The sequence below is a fragment of the Cupressus sempervirens genome, chromosome 10 (assembly GCF_028749045.1).
Source record: "Cupressus sempervirens isolate cs-2001-9-10 chromosome 10, ASM2874904v1, whole genome shotgun sequence".
Taxonomy (NCBI): domain Eukaryota; kingdom Viridiplantae; phylum Streptophyta; class Pinopsida; order Cupressales; family Cupressaceae; genus Cupressus; species Cupressus sempervirens.
Window position 1 is genome coordinate 637,851,621 of NC_143127.1, and position 18,733 is coordinate 637,870,353.

An 18,733-nucleotide genomic window follows, 5' to 3' on the forward strand; every position below is an offset into this window, starting at 1 on the left:
CTTGGATGATTGATAATCTCCATGATGTGGTGGAGAAGAGGCTTTCTAAGATGTCTTCTTGGTTGAAGAAGAAGAAATTGACCAATAGAGGTTAATTGATCATCTCTTGGTAGTTCTTGGTTGAGAACTCAGTGGATGAATGGACTTGGAAATCCTAGAGGTGCTCAGTTGCCAAAGGATCTCGACATAGCTTGGGGCACTCGGTCATCAAAGGTGCTCGACAATGCTTGTAAGAACTCAACACATTGGAATCCTAGTGAAGCTTGATTATAGTGTTGCTTGAGTTACTCATTTTTTGAAGGAGTTATATTGCTAGAGGAACTTAGTCTATGAAGGTGTTTCTCAGCATATACTATGGGATCTTGAATATTCTTGGTGAAATGGTGATACTCGGTGTGCTTTCTTTGATGCTTGATTTGGTCTTGGTTTTGCATTAATTGAGTTGTTTGTGAGTTGACTTGAGAATTTAATTTGGATTGTAGGTCTTTTAATATGTGTTGCAACCAACTTGTGGATTGCATGGCCATTTAATGTAAGGTTTTATTTAATTTGTAAGATACTAGGCCAACTTGTGGCTTAGTTGGGTAGAAGGAGGTCTTATAGAGTCTCTAGGAATTCATTTAGTGGAGTGAGTCATTTAGTTTGGGATCCAACATGGAGAAGATGGATTAGCTAAGTGAGTAAAGATCTCCTAAGTGTGTGGACAGAGTATCAAATGTGAGGAAGTTTATACCTGTATCTTCAGTAAAGTTTGAGAAGTGATAGTATATGAGGCTTGGGAAACAAGGAGATTACTTGGTTGGATTGCGAGCACAAGTTTAGATCTTCCTTGTAGGTTTCTACTAGAGTGTGGATCTGGACTAGCTAGTGTTTGGGTTGGATCTTGAGGGATCTTGCATAACTGTTATTGTAATTGCTATTGTATTTGATCATAACTGAGAAGTCCTTACATCCCAACACATTACATGTAAATAATTATTTTATGAATAAAGATTTGTGAATTGGTATAAGATCTTACATTATTGTTGTGTTTTCATTATGTGGTTATTTGTTGGGGGCTAGGACATCTCCATTGGGGATTCTCCTACCTTGCACAACATCACAATGTTTATTACTTGGTATTGTATATGTGTTATTGTATTTGTGGCCATTGATAAATTGTAAGTCAGATAAGGTTGCTTTAAAACTATGGTACACTTATTTTCATGACCATCTTGATGGATAGTTAATGTGGATAATTTATTTCCAAAATATCATTTGATTCCCTTTAATTTGAGGTAATCTTAGTGGTATTTCAAACAATGTAGTTTACTTTTTTTTTATTTGGTAGGGTTTGGGGATTTTCTCACTAGTTCTTTCCCCCATGAACCTTGAACCATTGTTTATTTTACTTATATATTACATAGTGAGATGTGACATTCACCAAAAAATAATAATAATATATATGTAATATTTTTTTAAAATTAAGAAACAGCCAAAATGGAGGATGACCCATAACAGAGAAAAAATAGACTAGATATCAGTTGGAAGTCATTTCCATGAGATTACCCAAACCTCATTTGGAATATAAAAAACCCACACATAAGCATGAAAGTAAAATAGCTACTACTACAAGCCACAAAATTATTAACACTATACATAAACTTGGTCATTGTATACAAGCTAGCCATTAAACGGGTCCAACATAAAAAAACTCAAAAGAGACCAAAGGCTTACAAGTAACTAACAACCATAAGAAAAGAAAAATAGAAAGTACACCAATAGGAGGTAACCAATTACTAGTTCTTTGGGTTCTCCACAAGTAGGTGAAGCCAATCATTGGCCAGGAAGCCATATAGAGAGCGAGCAAGCTCCACCTCCTTGTGATTTTTTGCATCATCTTTGTTAGTCTACATAAGATAGACAATAGTGGCTACTGAGTACATAACATGAATTGAGAAATTGGAAACCTTATCGATCTTATCCTTCAGGTCCACATTCTTTTTTACTAGGTTAGGAATAGACCTTTCTAACTTCTCCACCTCTAGATTTCCCTTGACTTTGTCATCCATTTTCACCACGGCATGTATTAATTCTTTTGAGTATGATCTCCCCCAACTCCTTACCCTTTTGGTCCTCATCTTTCCAAGTGACCTTCAGTTGGGTATGGCTGCCCAAGTTACTCATCCTAATTGGCAAAGCAACCTTCCCTATTTTTCAAAATTCTCATCTTTCCTAGAATAAGGGGGTTTGGGTATCATTTTTTAAAGTATTTGAACCTTAGAGGGCAAGGGACTATTCTGACCCTCCTCGATTACATCCTCATTCTTACCCTCATTATCATTTTCTCCTTCATCATGCTCCCTATAATTCCTTCTAGTGGTTATACATTTAGGGCTAGGGCCAAAATTATTTCCAAAGTTGTCTGGTTTAGACATTCTAGGTGTTGTCATGGGGTTTTTATCTCTTAGCCTTTTCCTCACCCAATTAATTCCCTTCCTAGAGGTGGTACAAATATTCTCAACATCTAGGATTTTAATTTTTTCCTTGTTTATTTTCCTATCCAAGGAAGTGGGGTCCTCATAATTCTTGGGTTTGGTTGTGGGGGAAGACGTTGACTAGTAATTTTCAAGGGTGAAGTGCTTAGGCTCAAGATTTGAGGGTAAAGTCCTTTGTAAAATTTAAAGAGACAAAATTAGTGCTTGATGATAAACATAGTAATTTTTTCCTTCCTCATGTTTCTTCCTAATATTCCATGGAGATTATTCTATAGAATGTAACAAGAGAAAAGGGAAGGAAATACAATCCTTGTTCTAAAAATGGTTAAGAATAGGAAAGAGATAGTAATAATAGACATTGACTTTATCCTCCATAGTAGCATATCACATTATGACATATCACACCATATGCAATAGTTCTTGAAGTGTTCCCTGCATAAAACCACCATGGAAATGGACAGGGGCTTAATTCGAGAAAAATAACTTTCTGAGGCTCATCTAATATGCCACTATAGCCTACTTCCTCCATTATTTTACTTCCATAGGTAGACCATTTGTGTTAGCTCTCAGTTCTTCAGTGACCTCAAAATAGATCCCATTAATATTAACCCAACACTTCTTCCATGATTCCATGAACTGCCAAGTGACCATCTTGTCATGGCCCTTGATGCTCTCCATGAAAGGGATGAATTTTCCTTCCTCCATGTAGCTCTATATTTCCTAACAACTCTCTTAATTCTTAATGGTTCAATTCTCACATTCTCTCCCTCAATCACTTTGTCTCCTTCAAGGTCCACAATGACATCTTTTGCCCCCTCCTTAAGTTTGACTATGCTAGATTCTTCACCCATGTCAACCAACTGTTTAGAAAAACTAGAGTTGAATCCTCACACACCAAACAATGAAGTTTAAAATTATGAAAATCCCAAGTGAAAAAGGTCATTTAGGTTTCATATCTTTAAAGTTAGGATAATAATTCTTCTTAAGTTTCTAGATCATAATACTTCCTTGATTTTTGTTTGAAACCTAGACTCAAGATTTAGAAATCCATCTTGGATTATGTAAAATATCATCCCAAATATTGCATTGAATACCAACTTTCCAATTCCCATCACAAGTAATGATTATTAACTTTTCATTGAAAGTAATACCACATTTTTTATCAACATAAAGGCCTCCTCTAAACTTAGCGCCATCAAGAAATGGCCCACCAAACAAACTAAAGAATTAGTAGTCATGCTAATAGCCATTATCAAGTATGTCATGATGAGACTATCCTTGTTGAACATCAGCAAATTGTACTCCATTATTAAAAATAAATAAATGTAATATTTTATATATATTTTTAAATATTAAATTTTATACAAAGAAATATACTACCAACTCAAACTATAAGCCTTAACAACTATTTCTATATTTAAAAAAATCTAAAAGTCTTTTAGACTCAAACTATTAAATATTAGAAACAAAAATCTTCAACAATTGGACAAGTTAATCCACAAAAATGAATTGCAACTTTTGAATTAAATTTTTAATCTATCAAATTCTAGATGAGCTCCAAAACTCAATAAATGTAATGGAAGAAAAACCTCAAAACCCTCTAATATAAAAGACTCATTTCAAAACTGAGAGAATCAATTATGCAAAAAAAAAAAAACAATAATTCAATAATTAATTTCCTTAGTTAAGCCACTTAATTCAACTTAAGGATCTACTTTTATAATAAAGTTATTTTTTTTATAAGCAAGAGGCTGATGTCAAAACTCTATTAATAACTAGAAATGGTGCACTCTAGACTTGAAAGGGCATTGACAAGACATGATGGGTAGTAGTCCTTTAGTTTTTCCCAATGAATATTTATGACACCATAAATTATTAAAAAAATCTTATCTAAAGATGAAATTTATTTATTTAGACCCCTTCACTAGCTCGTGCTACCTAAAAAGCACCAATAATCCTTCTAAAATAAGAAGCCAATAGTCTATCTTATTTATAAGTTAGTCCATTAGTTTATTAAATGTAATAAATCTTGAAATTATAAAAGTAAGATTTTCACATTATGTCTTAGGTTGCTTTGGTGTTACATATCTCCAGGAGTGATTTCATGATCCTTATGCGAGAAGGCAGCCTACTGATCAATAAGGATAATGTGCATTCAGAAAATTATATTATTGAGTACCAGAGTTTGTTAGCTCATTTAGAGGCAAAAAATTTGAACAATGAAAGTAATGTGTTTCAAGGATATAGTTTAGCCAGTCAAGAGGAGGCAACTGCTGATGTGACTCATAACTTTAATGAAGTTCCAGTGGCTCAACCTGATCATGACATCCATAATGATGGCTAGAGCTAGTTTTTTTCTTCAGTTTAATTTTTGTTATGATAAATATGTAAAAACTTGTAATTAATGAATGGAAATGTAAAATCTGATAGTGTTGTGATCTTTTAAGTTTTGATATCACCCCACAAATTTTTTGTAAGTGTATATCTAATTCGGGGTGTGATCTTCTATTTTATCTCAAACTCTTGGATATACTTGTAAATGTTTAAACTATCTTAATAGAAAAACATTATAAAAGTAAGAGCGATATTTATTCCATTGGTAATCTCCAAATAGATCCTTTTGTGCTTATTTTCTATCTACCCTTACTAATCATCATCTAGAAAAAGAGCACCTATAGAGTAAGAAAGAATATTGAAACCTATAATATCGACTAGAATAATTTCTGTATAAAATTTTATGTAAAATAATTAAAATGATGTAGCCTTATTAGAATAACTTATTAAACTTTAACCATATTAAATACTATGAAATGTCAAATCTTTCAATATAGATGAGGAAATTAATTCCCTTGTAGTATGATACAATTCATAGTCCCACAAAACAAAGGATGTGTTATTGAGAAGTCAATTCCTAGTTGTCCAAATTTATTGTGAAAATAGCTCGAAGATAAGAATTATGAGAAAAAAATGTTAAAATTGATAACAAAGAACTAGGACATATAAGTGAATGCAAAGAAAGGACTAGGCACCAACTTTAAAATAATATATCATGCTAACATGTATGTCTATAGATAGATGGCGATAAATCACTAAACAAGTAATGCTTAGATAGTGTGGCCACCTAGGGAATTCTATAGAGGGGAAAGTGTCTATACCTTGATTGGTTAATTCATTAGTTATAGTGTTCACCTCTTTGTAAATATGGTTCATAGTGGTGTTGTCAAAGGACTAGTAAATGTAAAGATATTTTGCTAGGATTGAATCTAATTTTCAATTTGTAAAGGATTCTTTTTTAAGGGAACTGTTAATAACCATTGATTCTCCTTCAATTTGCCTACAACCTAATATTTTACACAATGCTAAACCTTCCATGAGAACCAATAATTCTACCTAGATTTTTCTCTTATCGATTTAGCTATATTTGATTCCTCCAAACCCTCTAAATCTTGAATACTACATCCGATACTCATTTTTCCTTGATTACCTCTAAAGGCACTATAATGTCCCCACTAGATAGGACAAGAATATCTTCAAAACAAATGTCAAAATTTAAATAGTAATAAATTCAACTATACTATTCTACCCTCTATCCTAACCTCAAAGTTAAAGAAATCTTCATATTGGGATTGATAATCCTCTTGAGGATCCCTAGGTCATCAGTTACTTCTCTATCTTCTTTGAAGTTATCCCTTCAAGGTCCTTCCTATAATAGATATTCTCTACCTAGAGCCGTTACCACATATGTATATGTTAACTTCAACTCAATATTCTTACCTTATAACCATATTAAGATCACTAACTTCCCAAAGGGACTCTCTTGATCATAAGCCATTAAGATCACTCTCTTCTCAAAAGGATTCTCTTGATCTTAAGCCTTTAACCATTAAACCTTGTATATTATTCACTTAAAATTTTACCTCTTTTTTTTACATCTATATATATATGTACTTGTATACATTATTGATAAACATCTCTTCCCAAAAGGACTCTCTTGATATTAAGCCTTTAACCATTAAACCATGTATATTATTCACTTAAAAATTTACCTTTACATAGACATTTATATATATGTACTTGTATACATTATCGATAAGCATATTTTATAACATTATATCATTTTATAAACATATATCATAACATACCTCTTTTACCATCTTGTATGCTTGGTTCATGTAGCTCTATGTTGATCAATCACTAAAGAATTCCACTTAATATATCTTAACTCACTTATATTGAACTCACGCTCGAAAATCATTTTTACTATTTATAAAAATGAAGACCAAAATAAAAAATTATTATATTTATCTTATTTACTTTCTTATATTATCTTGTGTTCATTTAAATTTAGTATTCTTTACTAAATTCATCTTTTGACCTAATAATAGCAAGTGCCACTAGTGAACAGTACTTGTGGTTAATAGAAACAAAATTGATTGAATTAATATAGTCTTATTAATATGATAGATCAATATAAAAATTATTTTTAAAAATAATTATTATTAGCTTGCTCAATAAAAATATATCAAATAATATTTAAGTCAAAATTTAAAATGATAAAATAAAGAAATAGTTAGTAGAAATAAACATAATTGTATTTTGATTTTTAATAGTGTATTATATTATTCATATTTACAAATAAATAACAGAAACTATTTACATTGTACATTTTAACTTTAATATAAATTTTAAGTTCAATAGTTTCTCAATAAAATTTTAATATTTTACATTTTAAAAAGTATTTATATTTAATTAAGGATCATTTTATTTATCACCATATAATTAGTTGTTTATTTTATATTATTTATAAAATATTATTATAAAGATGGTTAGCTTAATTAATTTAGTGAAAGTTTTCTATAGTAAAAATATAATTAAAATTAATGAAATATTAAATTAGTAATCATTTATATGCAATTCAAATAATTTAATAAATTTATAATAAATATATAGTGAATAGGATAACTTTTCAACTAACCTACAAAATTGTAAAAATTAATTAAAATTAGTTTTTGAAAGAATTTAGAATCAATTAAAGTATTATATTACTATTAACAATTCAATGGCCTCCAAAGAAAGGTCCCTATAACACAAAACCTATTCAACCAATAGTATTTGAGTTATATAAATTTTTAAGTATAATGTTTTTATACATAATTATTAAAAATTTATAAATATTGAATTTATAAAGTAATATAACAAACCCAGTACAACAAGTGCCACATAGTTGCCAAGTAATTGTCTTTAGTTACATAATTAGTTGTAATTTAGATTGATAAGTATATTTAAAATAAATAAATAAATAATTCTTTATTGTTGATAGATTGAACTAGTTAAATATGTAATTTTAAATTATAAAAATATTAAATTTGAATAATAATTAATTCTAATGCTAATTTATATGTAAAGTATTTTTTTTTTTTTTTTTTAAATTAATTACAAATATATAATTTAAATATAAAAATTCAAAACATATATATAATTTGTATAATTTTCATATGTTTGATATTGAAATGTAAAAATAAAAAGGACAACTCATTAAGTATATTAATTATTATTTACAATAATAAAATTTATGATTAAAATATAAATTAAAATTAACTAGAATACAATACAACATATTCTTTTATTATTTTATTTTTTAAAATACATAAAATAGATATTAAATTCATGTTTATGTATACTATTTGGAAAAAATAATTAAAAATATATAATCTATTCTTAAAACAATTACCCCTTTCAATAAAGAACATGAAAAGAATAAAATTGGTGACAATACAATATAATATTCAATCATTCTTAAAAATATAACACCTCAAATATAATAACCAATCATAATGAAGTTAAATATTTTTTAGAATTTAAAAACTTAAATAACATGCAATTTTAAAATAATAAAATAAATTTGACAACTAAAAATAAAACTTACTTATAATTGGTTCACTTGTTAACTAGTAGAATTCGAAATTCATTACAATAGTACTATGCTTCACAGCTATTTGAGTGTTATGTGAGGGGAGAAACACTACCTTATTTGTGAGGCAATATTTTAGAGTGCACCAATATCAACTCTTAGAAAAATATCGAAAGCATATTATTGTGATACTATAAAACATTGTTTGTAACCCTTCTCACATTAATAATCCTTCTCCTACTATTAGTTTATAACATATTCTTTTAATTTAATCTAATTTAATTTTAAACAAATATACCAGTTTAAATAATATTATAAAAATTCTAAAGTAGTTCTACAATTATTTTTTAAAATATGATTATTGAAATAATTTTCTAATATATTAGATATTTATAAGCTACTCTATTTTCATACAAACACTTTCACTATAACATACCAATCCTTAAATTTTTAAATCGTCACTAAAAAGTATGAATTTTTTTTTTTTTTTTTAAACTATAACTGATTAAGTTTGAATTACACATATGCACTAGGTTTTTTCTTCCCTCTAAAAACCTTCCACAATGAAAAAGTCATAATCTTTCTTTTTCCCAACCCTTATAAGTTTGAGATTTTATGCTCCTTGTTCGGTGGCTTTTGTGTATTATTTCCTCCATTCTTTCCGATGGATGAATGATGTTTTTTTCTCAAGATTAAAACGGTGTGACTTTTCCTCTTGACCGAAACCCTTCACCATGTTAAATGGTATTAACTATTAGTTATTGATCTTGTAATTTATGTTATTGTTATTTAAAACTATTTAATTAATAATTGTAGACATTATTATTTGAATGATATTATTTATATTATATTTAGTATATTATTATCTAGTTATGATATTTATTTAAATATTCATAAATATAAATAATGACTATATGTACATTTAAAAAATTATATTTATTTTAAAGAATCATATTATTCATATGTCAATATGTGGTTATTGATAGTTTTCCCTTGTTAAATTTGCTTATCCTCAAGCAAATATATAACTTATGATTTGATAGTCAAATTGTAAGACAATTTTACTCTAATCTTTTAAAGTTTATCCCATAATGGTGTTGAAAAACTGAATTTGGGTGTGGAAATAAGGTTATGATAGTTCACCTCTCCTGACTTTCAAAGTGGTCAGCTCAACTTAAGATAAAAATTATAAATCATAGCTTAATGGTGATTATTAGATTTTCCAACCTTATGTTTATATGATGTTAATTCATATAATAAGTTCCCATTGATTATTTTAGGTATACATCTATTTATATTTACTATCTTGGTTTTATTTTTATTTTCTTTTTACCCTACCCACTGTAATGTTCCTACTAGCTAGGACAAGAATGCCTACACAAAAAATGTAAGAATTTAAACAATAATAAATTCAATTATACTATTCTACCCTCTATCCTAAACCCAACCTTAATGATGCTCCGTTTTGGGATCCTCTTGAGGATCCCTAGGTCCTCAACTCCCTTCAAGGTCCTTCCTAGAATATATATTCTCTATCTAGGGCCCTTATTACATATGCATATGTGATAAGCTCCCTAGATAGGGAATATCTATACTAGGAAGGACCTTTAAGGGAGCACTTCATAGAAGCAAGACAAGTAAAGAGGACCCAAGGATCCTCAAGAGGGTTATCGATCCTGATATGAAGGTATTTTTAATGTTGGGTTTAGGATAGAGGTTAGAATAGTATAGATTAATTTATTATTGTTTAAATTCTAACATTTTGTTTTTGCAAATATTCTTGTCCTAGCTAGTGGGAACATTAGAAGCACCAACCATCTCTTTTTCTCATTCCAATGTGACATCACTATTTATATCAAACAATAGTTCATGATACTTTTGTTGGTTAGTTCAATGAAAAAGACCCAATCTTGTTAATAGATTTCTCAACATCCATCTGTTTGTCTTGGACAATCTTTTTGTTGCATTCTTTGCACAATTTCCAAAGGATAATTTATGGGATTGAGACCCATAAATTACCATAGATAGTATAATTCTTGAAGAATATCCATGCCAAGATCATTTCCAAGATTGCATTTGGAAAGACCGAGGTCCATCCTAATTGAGAACTCAAGCATTTCCAAAACAAATTAGAAAAAGAACAATTCAAGAACTGGTGGTCAATGGATTTCTCCTCATTTTCACATAAAGGACGTCTACTAAGACTAAGATAACCCATCCTCTTAAATTAAATTTATTTGTTGTTAGCACTTCTGAATACAAGGAAAAGTTCATGTTTCATTTAATTTTGTGAAGTATTTAGAAAGCACACAACAATTGAAACTGCCCATCAAAACTATTAATCTATGGAATATGGTGCAAGGAAACCTAATAGAGTTGTCTATATAAGCAGGTGGACCTACAAGAGAACATCTTTTTCTATGTGGAATTACAGTAGTCTACATCATTGTATCGTATCTAAAGAATGATCCTATGTCATACGATAGTGAATACACTATTATTAAAGATGAAAATAAATTAAAAAATACAAGAGATAAACAAGCCAAGTACGTACCCCCCACAAAGAACGCGTATTATGCGTGGTACACAGCTGTCCATGATCATTACTCTATTATAAAGACATTTTATTGCTCTCTTAGAAACTCATCTCTTCAGAAATGCCTCCGAAAATTGCGTTTATTATGCTAAGTAAAAAGGTTGATTCTGAAGAATGTCTGACTGAGGAGATTGGATCTCTCCTAACATTCAAGGCCGAATTCATATCAGTTCATAGAAAATGTTCCAGCTAAATCTCCAACTCCACCACATTAAAGATCAGATTAGATGTGAGAAGAATGCCCATTTCATTTTCTACCCATTAACAAGAAAGTTTCCATATTGCTCAACTTTCTTTTTTTTCTTTTTGCAAACTTTGCTTATAGGAACTACTAGTTATTATTTTTATTGAAAATGGTTCCTAGTACTGTTAATTCTCTGCTATGAATGTTTGGTCGTCTATTATTGAAGTAATCTTAATTTGTAAGAATTTAAGGGTGCAGGATTTTTTTCCTTATCTAAGGTTTTAGTTCATATTTCATGATTTGGGAAATATATCAATTCTATCATCTATGCTAATATGATTGTAGAATGTATACTAATAGAATCTATGTGGGATTGCAGGTGGAATTGAGGAAGCAAGCCGGCAAGACCTTGAATATTCACATGGTCTTTAGTAGAGAACCTGGCTTGTTACTGTTTACACTGAGAGCTCTGGATGGACTTGGTCTTGAAGTCTAAAATGGCTAGATGTGCACTAAATGTTTTTCAAGCCAAGGTAATTAGCTTATGCCCTTGACTTCAACTTCGTATCAATAAGATCGATCCACTCTCATAGAAAATGCCCTCACTTGGCACTTTGGATTTTTCATGGCTCATGCCCTCACTTTGTATTTGTAATTCTTAATGGCATATGCCCTTACCTGTGTTTTGGAGTTCTTAATAGCAAATGGCCTCACTTGGTACTGTGGATTTTTAGTAACATATGCCCTTGATATTCTGAGTCTCGTAACAGCAAATTATGAAAAAAGATATCTCAGTTGAGGAATTCAAAGAAGCAATACTTTTATAGCGCCATACAACAAACATGGAAAAGTAAAAGTTGGATTCTCAAGGAATTCTCATTCTGCTTTAAAATCATGGTATACGCCCTACAACCCATAACCGATGCTTTTCTAGATGGACATTTAAGACCCCATTTCTGACGTTGATTTAGAATAAATGCTACAAATGTATGGATTCACAGAAAACACAGATTTGCTCGCATATTTGTGAAAGATTAACCATTATATTCAAATATGATGTCATACCGTAAACTTTATTAAAGAACAAGGCAAAATAAGGTTCTTTGCTCTTTCAGGTGCCAAGTAACCCTAATTTGTTCTGGTTGGGTCTATAAGTAATTTGTACAGTGATTCTACTGTTGGCAAGATGACTATTTAAATAGAAAAAAAGAAGCATGCATTGACGAAAATTGACTTTCCATGGACAATATTAAATATAGCAATTTGTTGATAGATTTTTGCTGATAAAAAATGTCATGCTGAAAGTTTTAGCCTTTTTGAAATGACGACACTTCCAAGATCTTTTTTCAATGGCACATGTAATTAATTGATGATTTTTTGTGCAAATTCCAATGTTTCCCTCGTGAATACTCGTGTTGAACAGTAATATTGCTAATCAAATCTATTCCACAGTACACCTTTAGAATGAAACAATCTTTGACTGGCAAGGAAATCGATCTACATCCATTATTAGAATGAGAAAACTCCTTTAACAGGCATACAAGTTTGCTTCCAAAATTTGCTTCTGATGACAATGCAATAGAAATATTATTGGCATCTCAGTATCTATGATACGAATGAATAAGGTACTGCTACTTAGCTTAATGTGAAGTATATAAGTCAACTTAAAGAAGCTAATCCATTTTTCTCTCTTTATTTAGCTGTACTGTGAATCTTTTGCGCAGACTTCTTTGGTTTAAAAAGTTATGATATGATTGAATTTGAAGAATTCTAGTAATGGGATTTGTAGTTTACTTGACTTACTAGCAAACGGTTCTGGTTTCACAACTTCAGTTTATAAAAAAATTAAAAAATTAAGATCAGTAATGTTTTTAAATTTTAAGTTAGACTTATTACCACATCTATTATTGAGATAGAAGTAAAGAATTTCAGAGATCAAATTAGGTAGAAAAGAGTTATGCCTCATAATTTCAGTATGTATATAAAGATCAACACAAAATAGAAATGAAATTTGTGAAATTTGTGACTATATTGATCTTATTACATATTCTTCTACATGTTTGGTATAATTCAGTTGAACACGAACACTAATTAGTGCTTGACAAATTAGTGCTCGACAAGATTGAAAATGTCTTGCTATTAGCTGTATACAGTTGTCACAAGCCTCAATTAATGAAGATTGGTAAATCTGTAGTTTGAAAGATGAAAAAAAGAGTTTTGAGTTGAATTTGTATATTGTAACTGTTAGGTCAGTTACGAATGGGAATTTTAAGGAGAATCAGTTACGCAATGGTAGGGGCGGCGGCGGCTGGAAGGAAAGGTTCGATCTGGAGGGAAGACTGATTTTTAGCTTCGATGGAAGTTTGAATGGTGAAAGCTTGGCTTTATACATACTTCCATGCATTAGGTCAGTTGTAAGGGAAATTTGTCTTAAATCCACAGTTTAATCGTATGAGTGAAGCCATTCAATTTACGAAACCTCTTTAACTTTTAGTTGCCATTTTTATATTCCATCTTCGTCAATTGAAACTACCAAACTATTGACTTAAACTTCCGGATTTTACAGTGGTCTGAAAAGATGGAATTATTACATTTTTTGTTTAAAACATGATGACATAGGTACACTTCTGGAATGGTGACTAGGTTCAGACTTCCTTTTGGCTATTTCATTGCCAGTCCAAACGGTTTCCCTTGTGTTTAAATCTGTCGTTATTTGCCGCACTTAAATAATGGGCTGAATTGGGTTAATTGTAACGTTTTCATTGTTATTTAATGTGTAGCTGTACTTGTCATTATTTCCTTGCTGGAATGAATGGTGGGTATAGTTCCATTTCACGGATTGGATTTAGAAATGTTGCTATTTGGTTTGTGACTTCTCAATAAATCATGGGGTTTCATTACAAATTGTATAACAACACTTCTGAAATAATTTCGATTTAAATGGCAAATACCTATAAAAGCATTACAACAGCTAGCAAACCGAGAACGACTACGGATAGGTAAAGCACATAATATAACCGATTCTCCAGAATGGTGGAAGCAATTACAAACTGTTTGTTGTATCACCATTAGGTTTTCTTAGAATCATATCTCGTCATGATTGAAATCAGACTTTACACGTTTTAAAATTTGGCTGTGATTTTTGAAATCTCCATTCCATTAAATTAAGTGGAAACGCCAGACCTAACATAGCAGCTGGAAATGAACTGTGAAGTAGAATTAAATATTTTCCATCTGTTGTTTTCTTTTTATCCATGTTTGCTTGGGAAGGATGTGAAATAGAGGAAATAACCATATGAATAACTCTTCAGTTGCTGAAGTCCAAGCAAATTTTGCTTCAAAGACATTTCATGCTATGTTGACTGCTTTTTTTTAAGAATGATGAACCACAACATAGAAGTAGGATCATGTTAATTCTACATGCTGTAAGACTTGGAGAAACTTCTTTTGTATCTTCATCTTAACGATGATGTTCAGTATAATTCAATTGATGTAATCTGGATTACATATCTGCCGTAGACTTCAAATTCATTAACGTATGCCATTGTTGGATTATTGGTCTGGCTGTAGACTTCAAATTCATTAATGTATGCAATTGTTTGATAATCTAGCCTTCATTGTTTAAGTTGCTGCTGTAGATGGTTTGATACTCCAGCATTCATTGTTTCAGAATACTGTTGAAGACTGTTTTAGATATTACTTACATATCCAGCAATCATGATGTTTACTGTACTGCTGTTATCATTACAGCATTCATGGTGTATAAACATACTTGTTATAGGTTGTTCCGTTGATCTATTGCTTTCTTGTTCAAGCATTCATAATGTTAAATCTGTTGTTCTTTTCATTTCCACTAATTTGAGTAAATAATAACTTATTGCAAGATGGTTGTAGCAATATTAATTTCAATCCTGTGATCATGGCGTTTGACTGACCGTAGAGGAAAGGAAAGGCTACTTTGGCTATTGATGTAAAAGTATAAGGTATTAAGAATATTAGGCTGAAAATAGTTAAACACAAACACATTCCTATGACAACAGCTACCATTAAAATGTACCGTTATGCTCAAAATTGGGTTAGTTACAAGATTTGGGGGAAAAGAAAGGGAATTAAATACCATTTGCCAGAATGTCGGAATGGCATCGGAGGCACTGGTGGCTGGAAGGAAGAAAGATTAAGCGATCCGAGGAAGAGTTTGACAACAACAATTTCTTACTAGTTTCAATAAATGTGTATGTAATATATGAAATTTGGCTTTGTTTTTAACTACATATTCTTAAACATATTTTTAGTGTAGATCAGAACAAGTTCTTTTCGAGTAGTAAATTATGAATTTAAATTGATTATAGTTATAAATATGTATATTAACATTTATATATTGATGATAGTTGATGGATATGTATATAATAGTGAATAGATCACTTGATTTCTATTTTTGTGTGATCAATTTTTTTTTATTTGTTGTACATTGTTTTTAGTTCATTCTAAATCATAATTGAAAAATAGAAGTTTCTTATCTAATAGTTTTCCCCTTTATACAATAACCAATCTATGTATACACTATAGATAGCGAAAAATTAAATTTACTTATTAAAAAAGATTATTTTATTTTTTATATGTTTTAAAGTTATGATTCATAATTTTGATTTACTTTAAATGAACTTTAATTTTATTTAATTTATTTAATTTTTAGTTGACAATTATTATAATTAAATTAAAATAATTATGATATGAAATATAGGATTATTTAGTTACTTTCTATTATATAAATAAATATTTAAATTTAAAGGATAATACAATCTAATTGAATCCAAAAATATTTACTACACTATTTTTGAGAATTGATGTATTGACATAATATTTCACATTGTTATTTTAATAGTAGTTCATACACAAATAATAATTATTAAGGTTATTATAGAAAATTTAAGTATTAAGAATAATAAGTGGGAGAACTTATATGTGTTGATCACATTTGTTAAAATTTCTCTAATGTCTTTCTACCAAAACTATGTAGTTTTAAATCATTCAATCTCATTTATAGACATAGATGTATCTTTACAATTATCTTCATTCTATTTGGAAAATAAGGGCACGACTCTATGTTATCATGGAGAGCTTATTTTTACATAAGACAATAAAATGAGTAAAATAATTCAATGTTGATGATTTCTTCCTTGCATGTTGAATTACATGTATTTTATTTTATTTTATTCTCAAATTATGATTAAATTTATATATATTTTTAATATTTTAGTTATAAAAATTTTTGTATAATATGTATACTAGATTACATCTTTAGTAGTATATTATAATGCATTGTCCTAATATAAATGACCTATAGAAATTTCCATGATCGAGACAATATGTACCTCCAAACTACCTTAAAACCATCTATACTTTATATACTACACACATTTTCCACAATATTAAAAGAGCTATAAAATTGTTCATCTGAATTTATATACATATCAACTATTAAAATTATTTAGAAATATTTTTTTTACTCTTCAATGTTGGGTAAATAAGGGGTAAGAGATAGTGAGATGAGGTAGAGGTGTGAATAGTTGGAGAGAGACACACACATGAGAATAAATGGGAGAAAAAAATAGGGTATATATAGAGATGTGTGTGTGTGTGTGTGTGTGTGTGTGTGTGTGTGTGTGTGTGTGTGTGTGTGTGTGTGAGAGAGAGAGAGAGAGAGAGAGGTAAATATGTTGGATAAATAAGGGGTAAGAGATAGTGAGATGAGGTAAAGGAGAGAATGAGAGACAATAATTAGTTGGAAGAGAGACACACACATAAAATTAAATGGGAGAAGAAATAGTGACAATATGTAGTGGACAACGTGTCAGGGGGTATTAGGAAAACACAGTGTATTAGAAAATAAAATATCACTAATGGGAAGATAGATGAGGTAGAGCAAAAAAGAAAATGAATATGACATAAAATAGATAGATGTGGTGATATGTAGAGAGGGGGGGCTGAAGTTGAGACAAAAGTTAGATACTAAAAGAGGGGATTAGAAATAAGTATAGATTAGAGAGAGGTAGAGAGATTATGTGATAATATCAAGGGACTGGGGGGGGGGGGAGAGAGAGAGAGGGGGGGGTGGGGGGGGCAGGAGGGGGGGAGTGGGGGGTAAGAGATAGTGACATTAGATAGAGGAGAGAGAGGGGGGTGGGGAAGAGATAGTGACATGAGGTAGAGGAGAAAATCAAATTTGTTGGAAGAGAGACACATGCACATGAGATTAAATGGGAGAAGAAATAGTGACAATAGTTAGGCCCAAACAAAGTGTCAGAGGGTAATTAGGAAAATACAAGGTATCATAAGATAAAATATCACTAATGGGAATATAGATGAGGTATAGAAAAAAAAGAAAATGAATATGACATAAAATAAAGATACATTAGAGAGGAGGAGGAGTAAGTATGTGATAATGTGGGTGGGAGGGAGAGAGAGAAGAGGGGGGGCAGGGGAGAAGAGATAGTGACATGGGGTAGAGGAGAAAATGAAATTTGTTGGAAGAGAGATATGCGTACATGAGATTAAATGGGAGAAGAAATAGTGACAATATTTAGACCCAGACAAAGTGTCAAAGGGTAGTTATGAAAATACAAGGTATCATAAGATAAAATATCACTAATGGGAAGATAGATGAGGTATAGAAAAAAATAAAATGAATATGACATAAAATAAAGATACATGAGAGAGGTAGAGTGAGTATGTGATAATATGGAGAGAGAGAGAGAGAGAGAGAGAGAGAGATGGTAAAAGGAGAGGGATGGAGAGTGTCAGAGTCATTAGAAGGGAGAGATATTAATAGATATTTAGTAGGGGGAAGAGATGGTAGAGAGAGAGGGTGAGATGAAAACCTTAAAAATGAAGAGAAAGAGAATAAAAGAGGACATAATAAAGGACATAATAAACTATAATAGAGGAGGGGTAGGTATATATATAGGGTCAATGCAGGGGGTGGTGCAAGAAATGGCTAGAGGGTATGATAACAACTATGATTGGTTTGTTCAAATCATGCATTCAATATAAATAGATCCCTAGCATTAATAGGAATAATTATGATAATAACCAAAGCTTAATCTTGACCCAATTCACTTTTATGTGCAAATCCAATTACTCTTAAGTACTAAAATGAAACCTTTCTCTAGACTTAATGAAAAGTTAAACATAACCCTAGATTAAGCTCTATTGTATACAAAACTAATAAAATAAAAATAAAACTCATAACAATTAACAAAATTAAAACCTATTCATAATGCATTATAAACCTACCTTTGTAAAAATAAAAATAAAAAGTATTAACATTAATAGTAGAGTAGATTGAATAAGAGTTCATAACATTAAACAAATTTGAAATTTAGTCCTAAACCCAAGCATACCCTAATTCTAAACTTTATTCAACATTTTCCTACACAAAGTTGAGTTAAAATCATAATTGTAAATGAAAATGGAGGGAGGGAGGTCCCTAGCTAAAAGTGAGCAATGATTAAATGTTGACCCAAATTGAATCATAACCTTAAACCTAATAAAACTATAAATGATAA

General features: G+C 30.3%; 1 long non-coding RNA gene across 10 annotated transcripts; it reads left to right on the forward strand.

Annotated features, from left to right (window-relative positions):
• The first annotated feature begins 10,982 nt into the window (after positions 1 to 10,982).
• LOC149535439 (uncharacterized) lies at positions 10,983 to 15,464 on the forward strand. 10 transcript variants are annotated; one of them, XR_016357368.1, is made up of 4 exons: positions 10,983 to 11,213; positions 11,548 to 11,701; positions 11,939 to 12,793; positions 13,417 to 13,981. It is a non-coding gene; the product is annotated as an uncharacterized LOC149535439 (long non-coding RNA). The 10 variants fall into 10 exon arrangements; XR_016357361.1 differs by lacking the exon at positions 11,939 to 12,793 and having other exon boundaries at positions 11,010 to 11,213; positions 13,422 to 13,575; positions 13,735 to 14,935; XR_016357362.1 differs by lacking the exon at positions 11,939 to 12,793 and having other exon boundaries at positions 11,011 to 11,213; positions 13,417 to 13,575; positions 13,735 to 14,935.
• Positions 15,465 to 18,733: the final 3,269 nt, after the last annotated feature.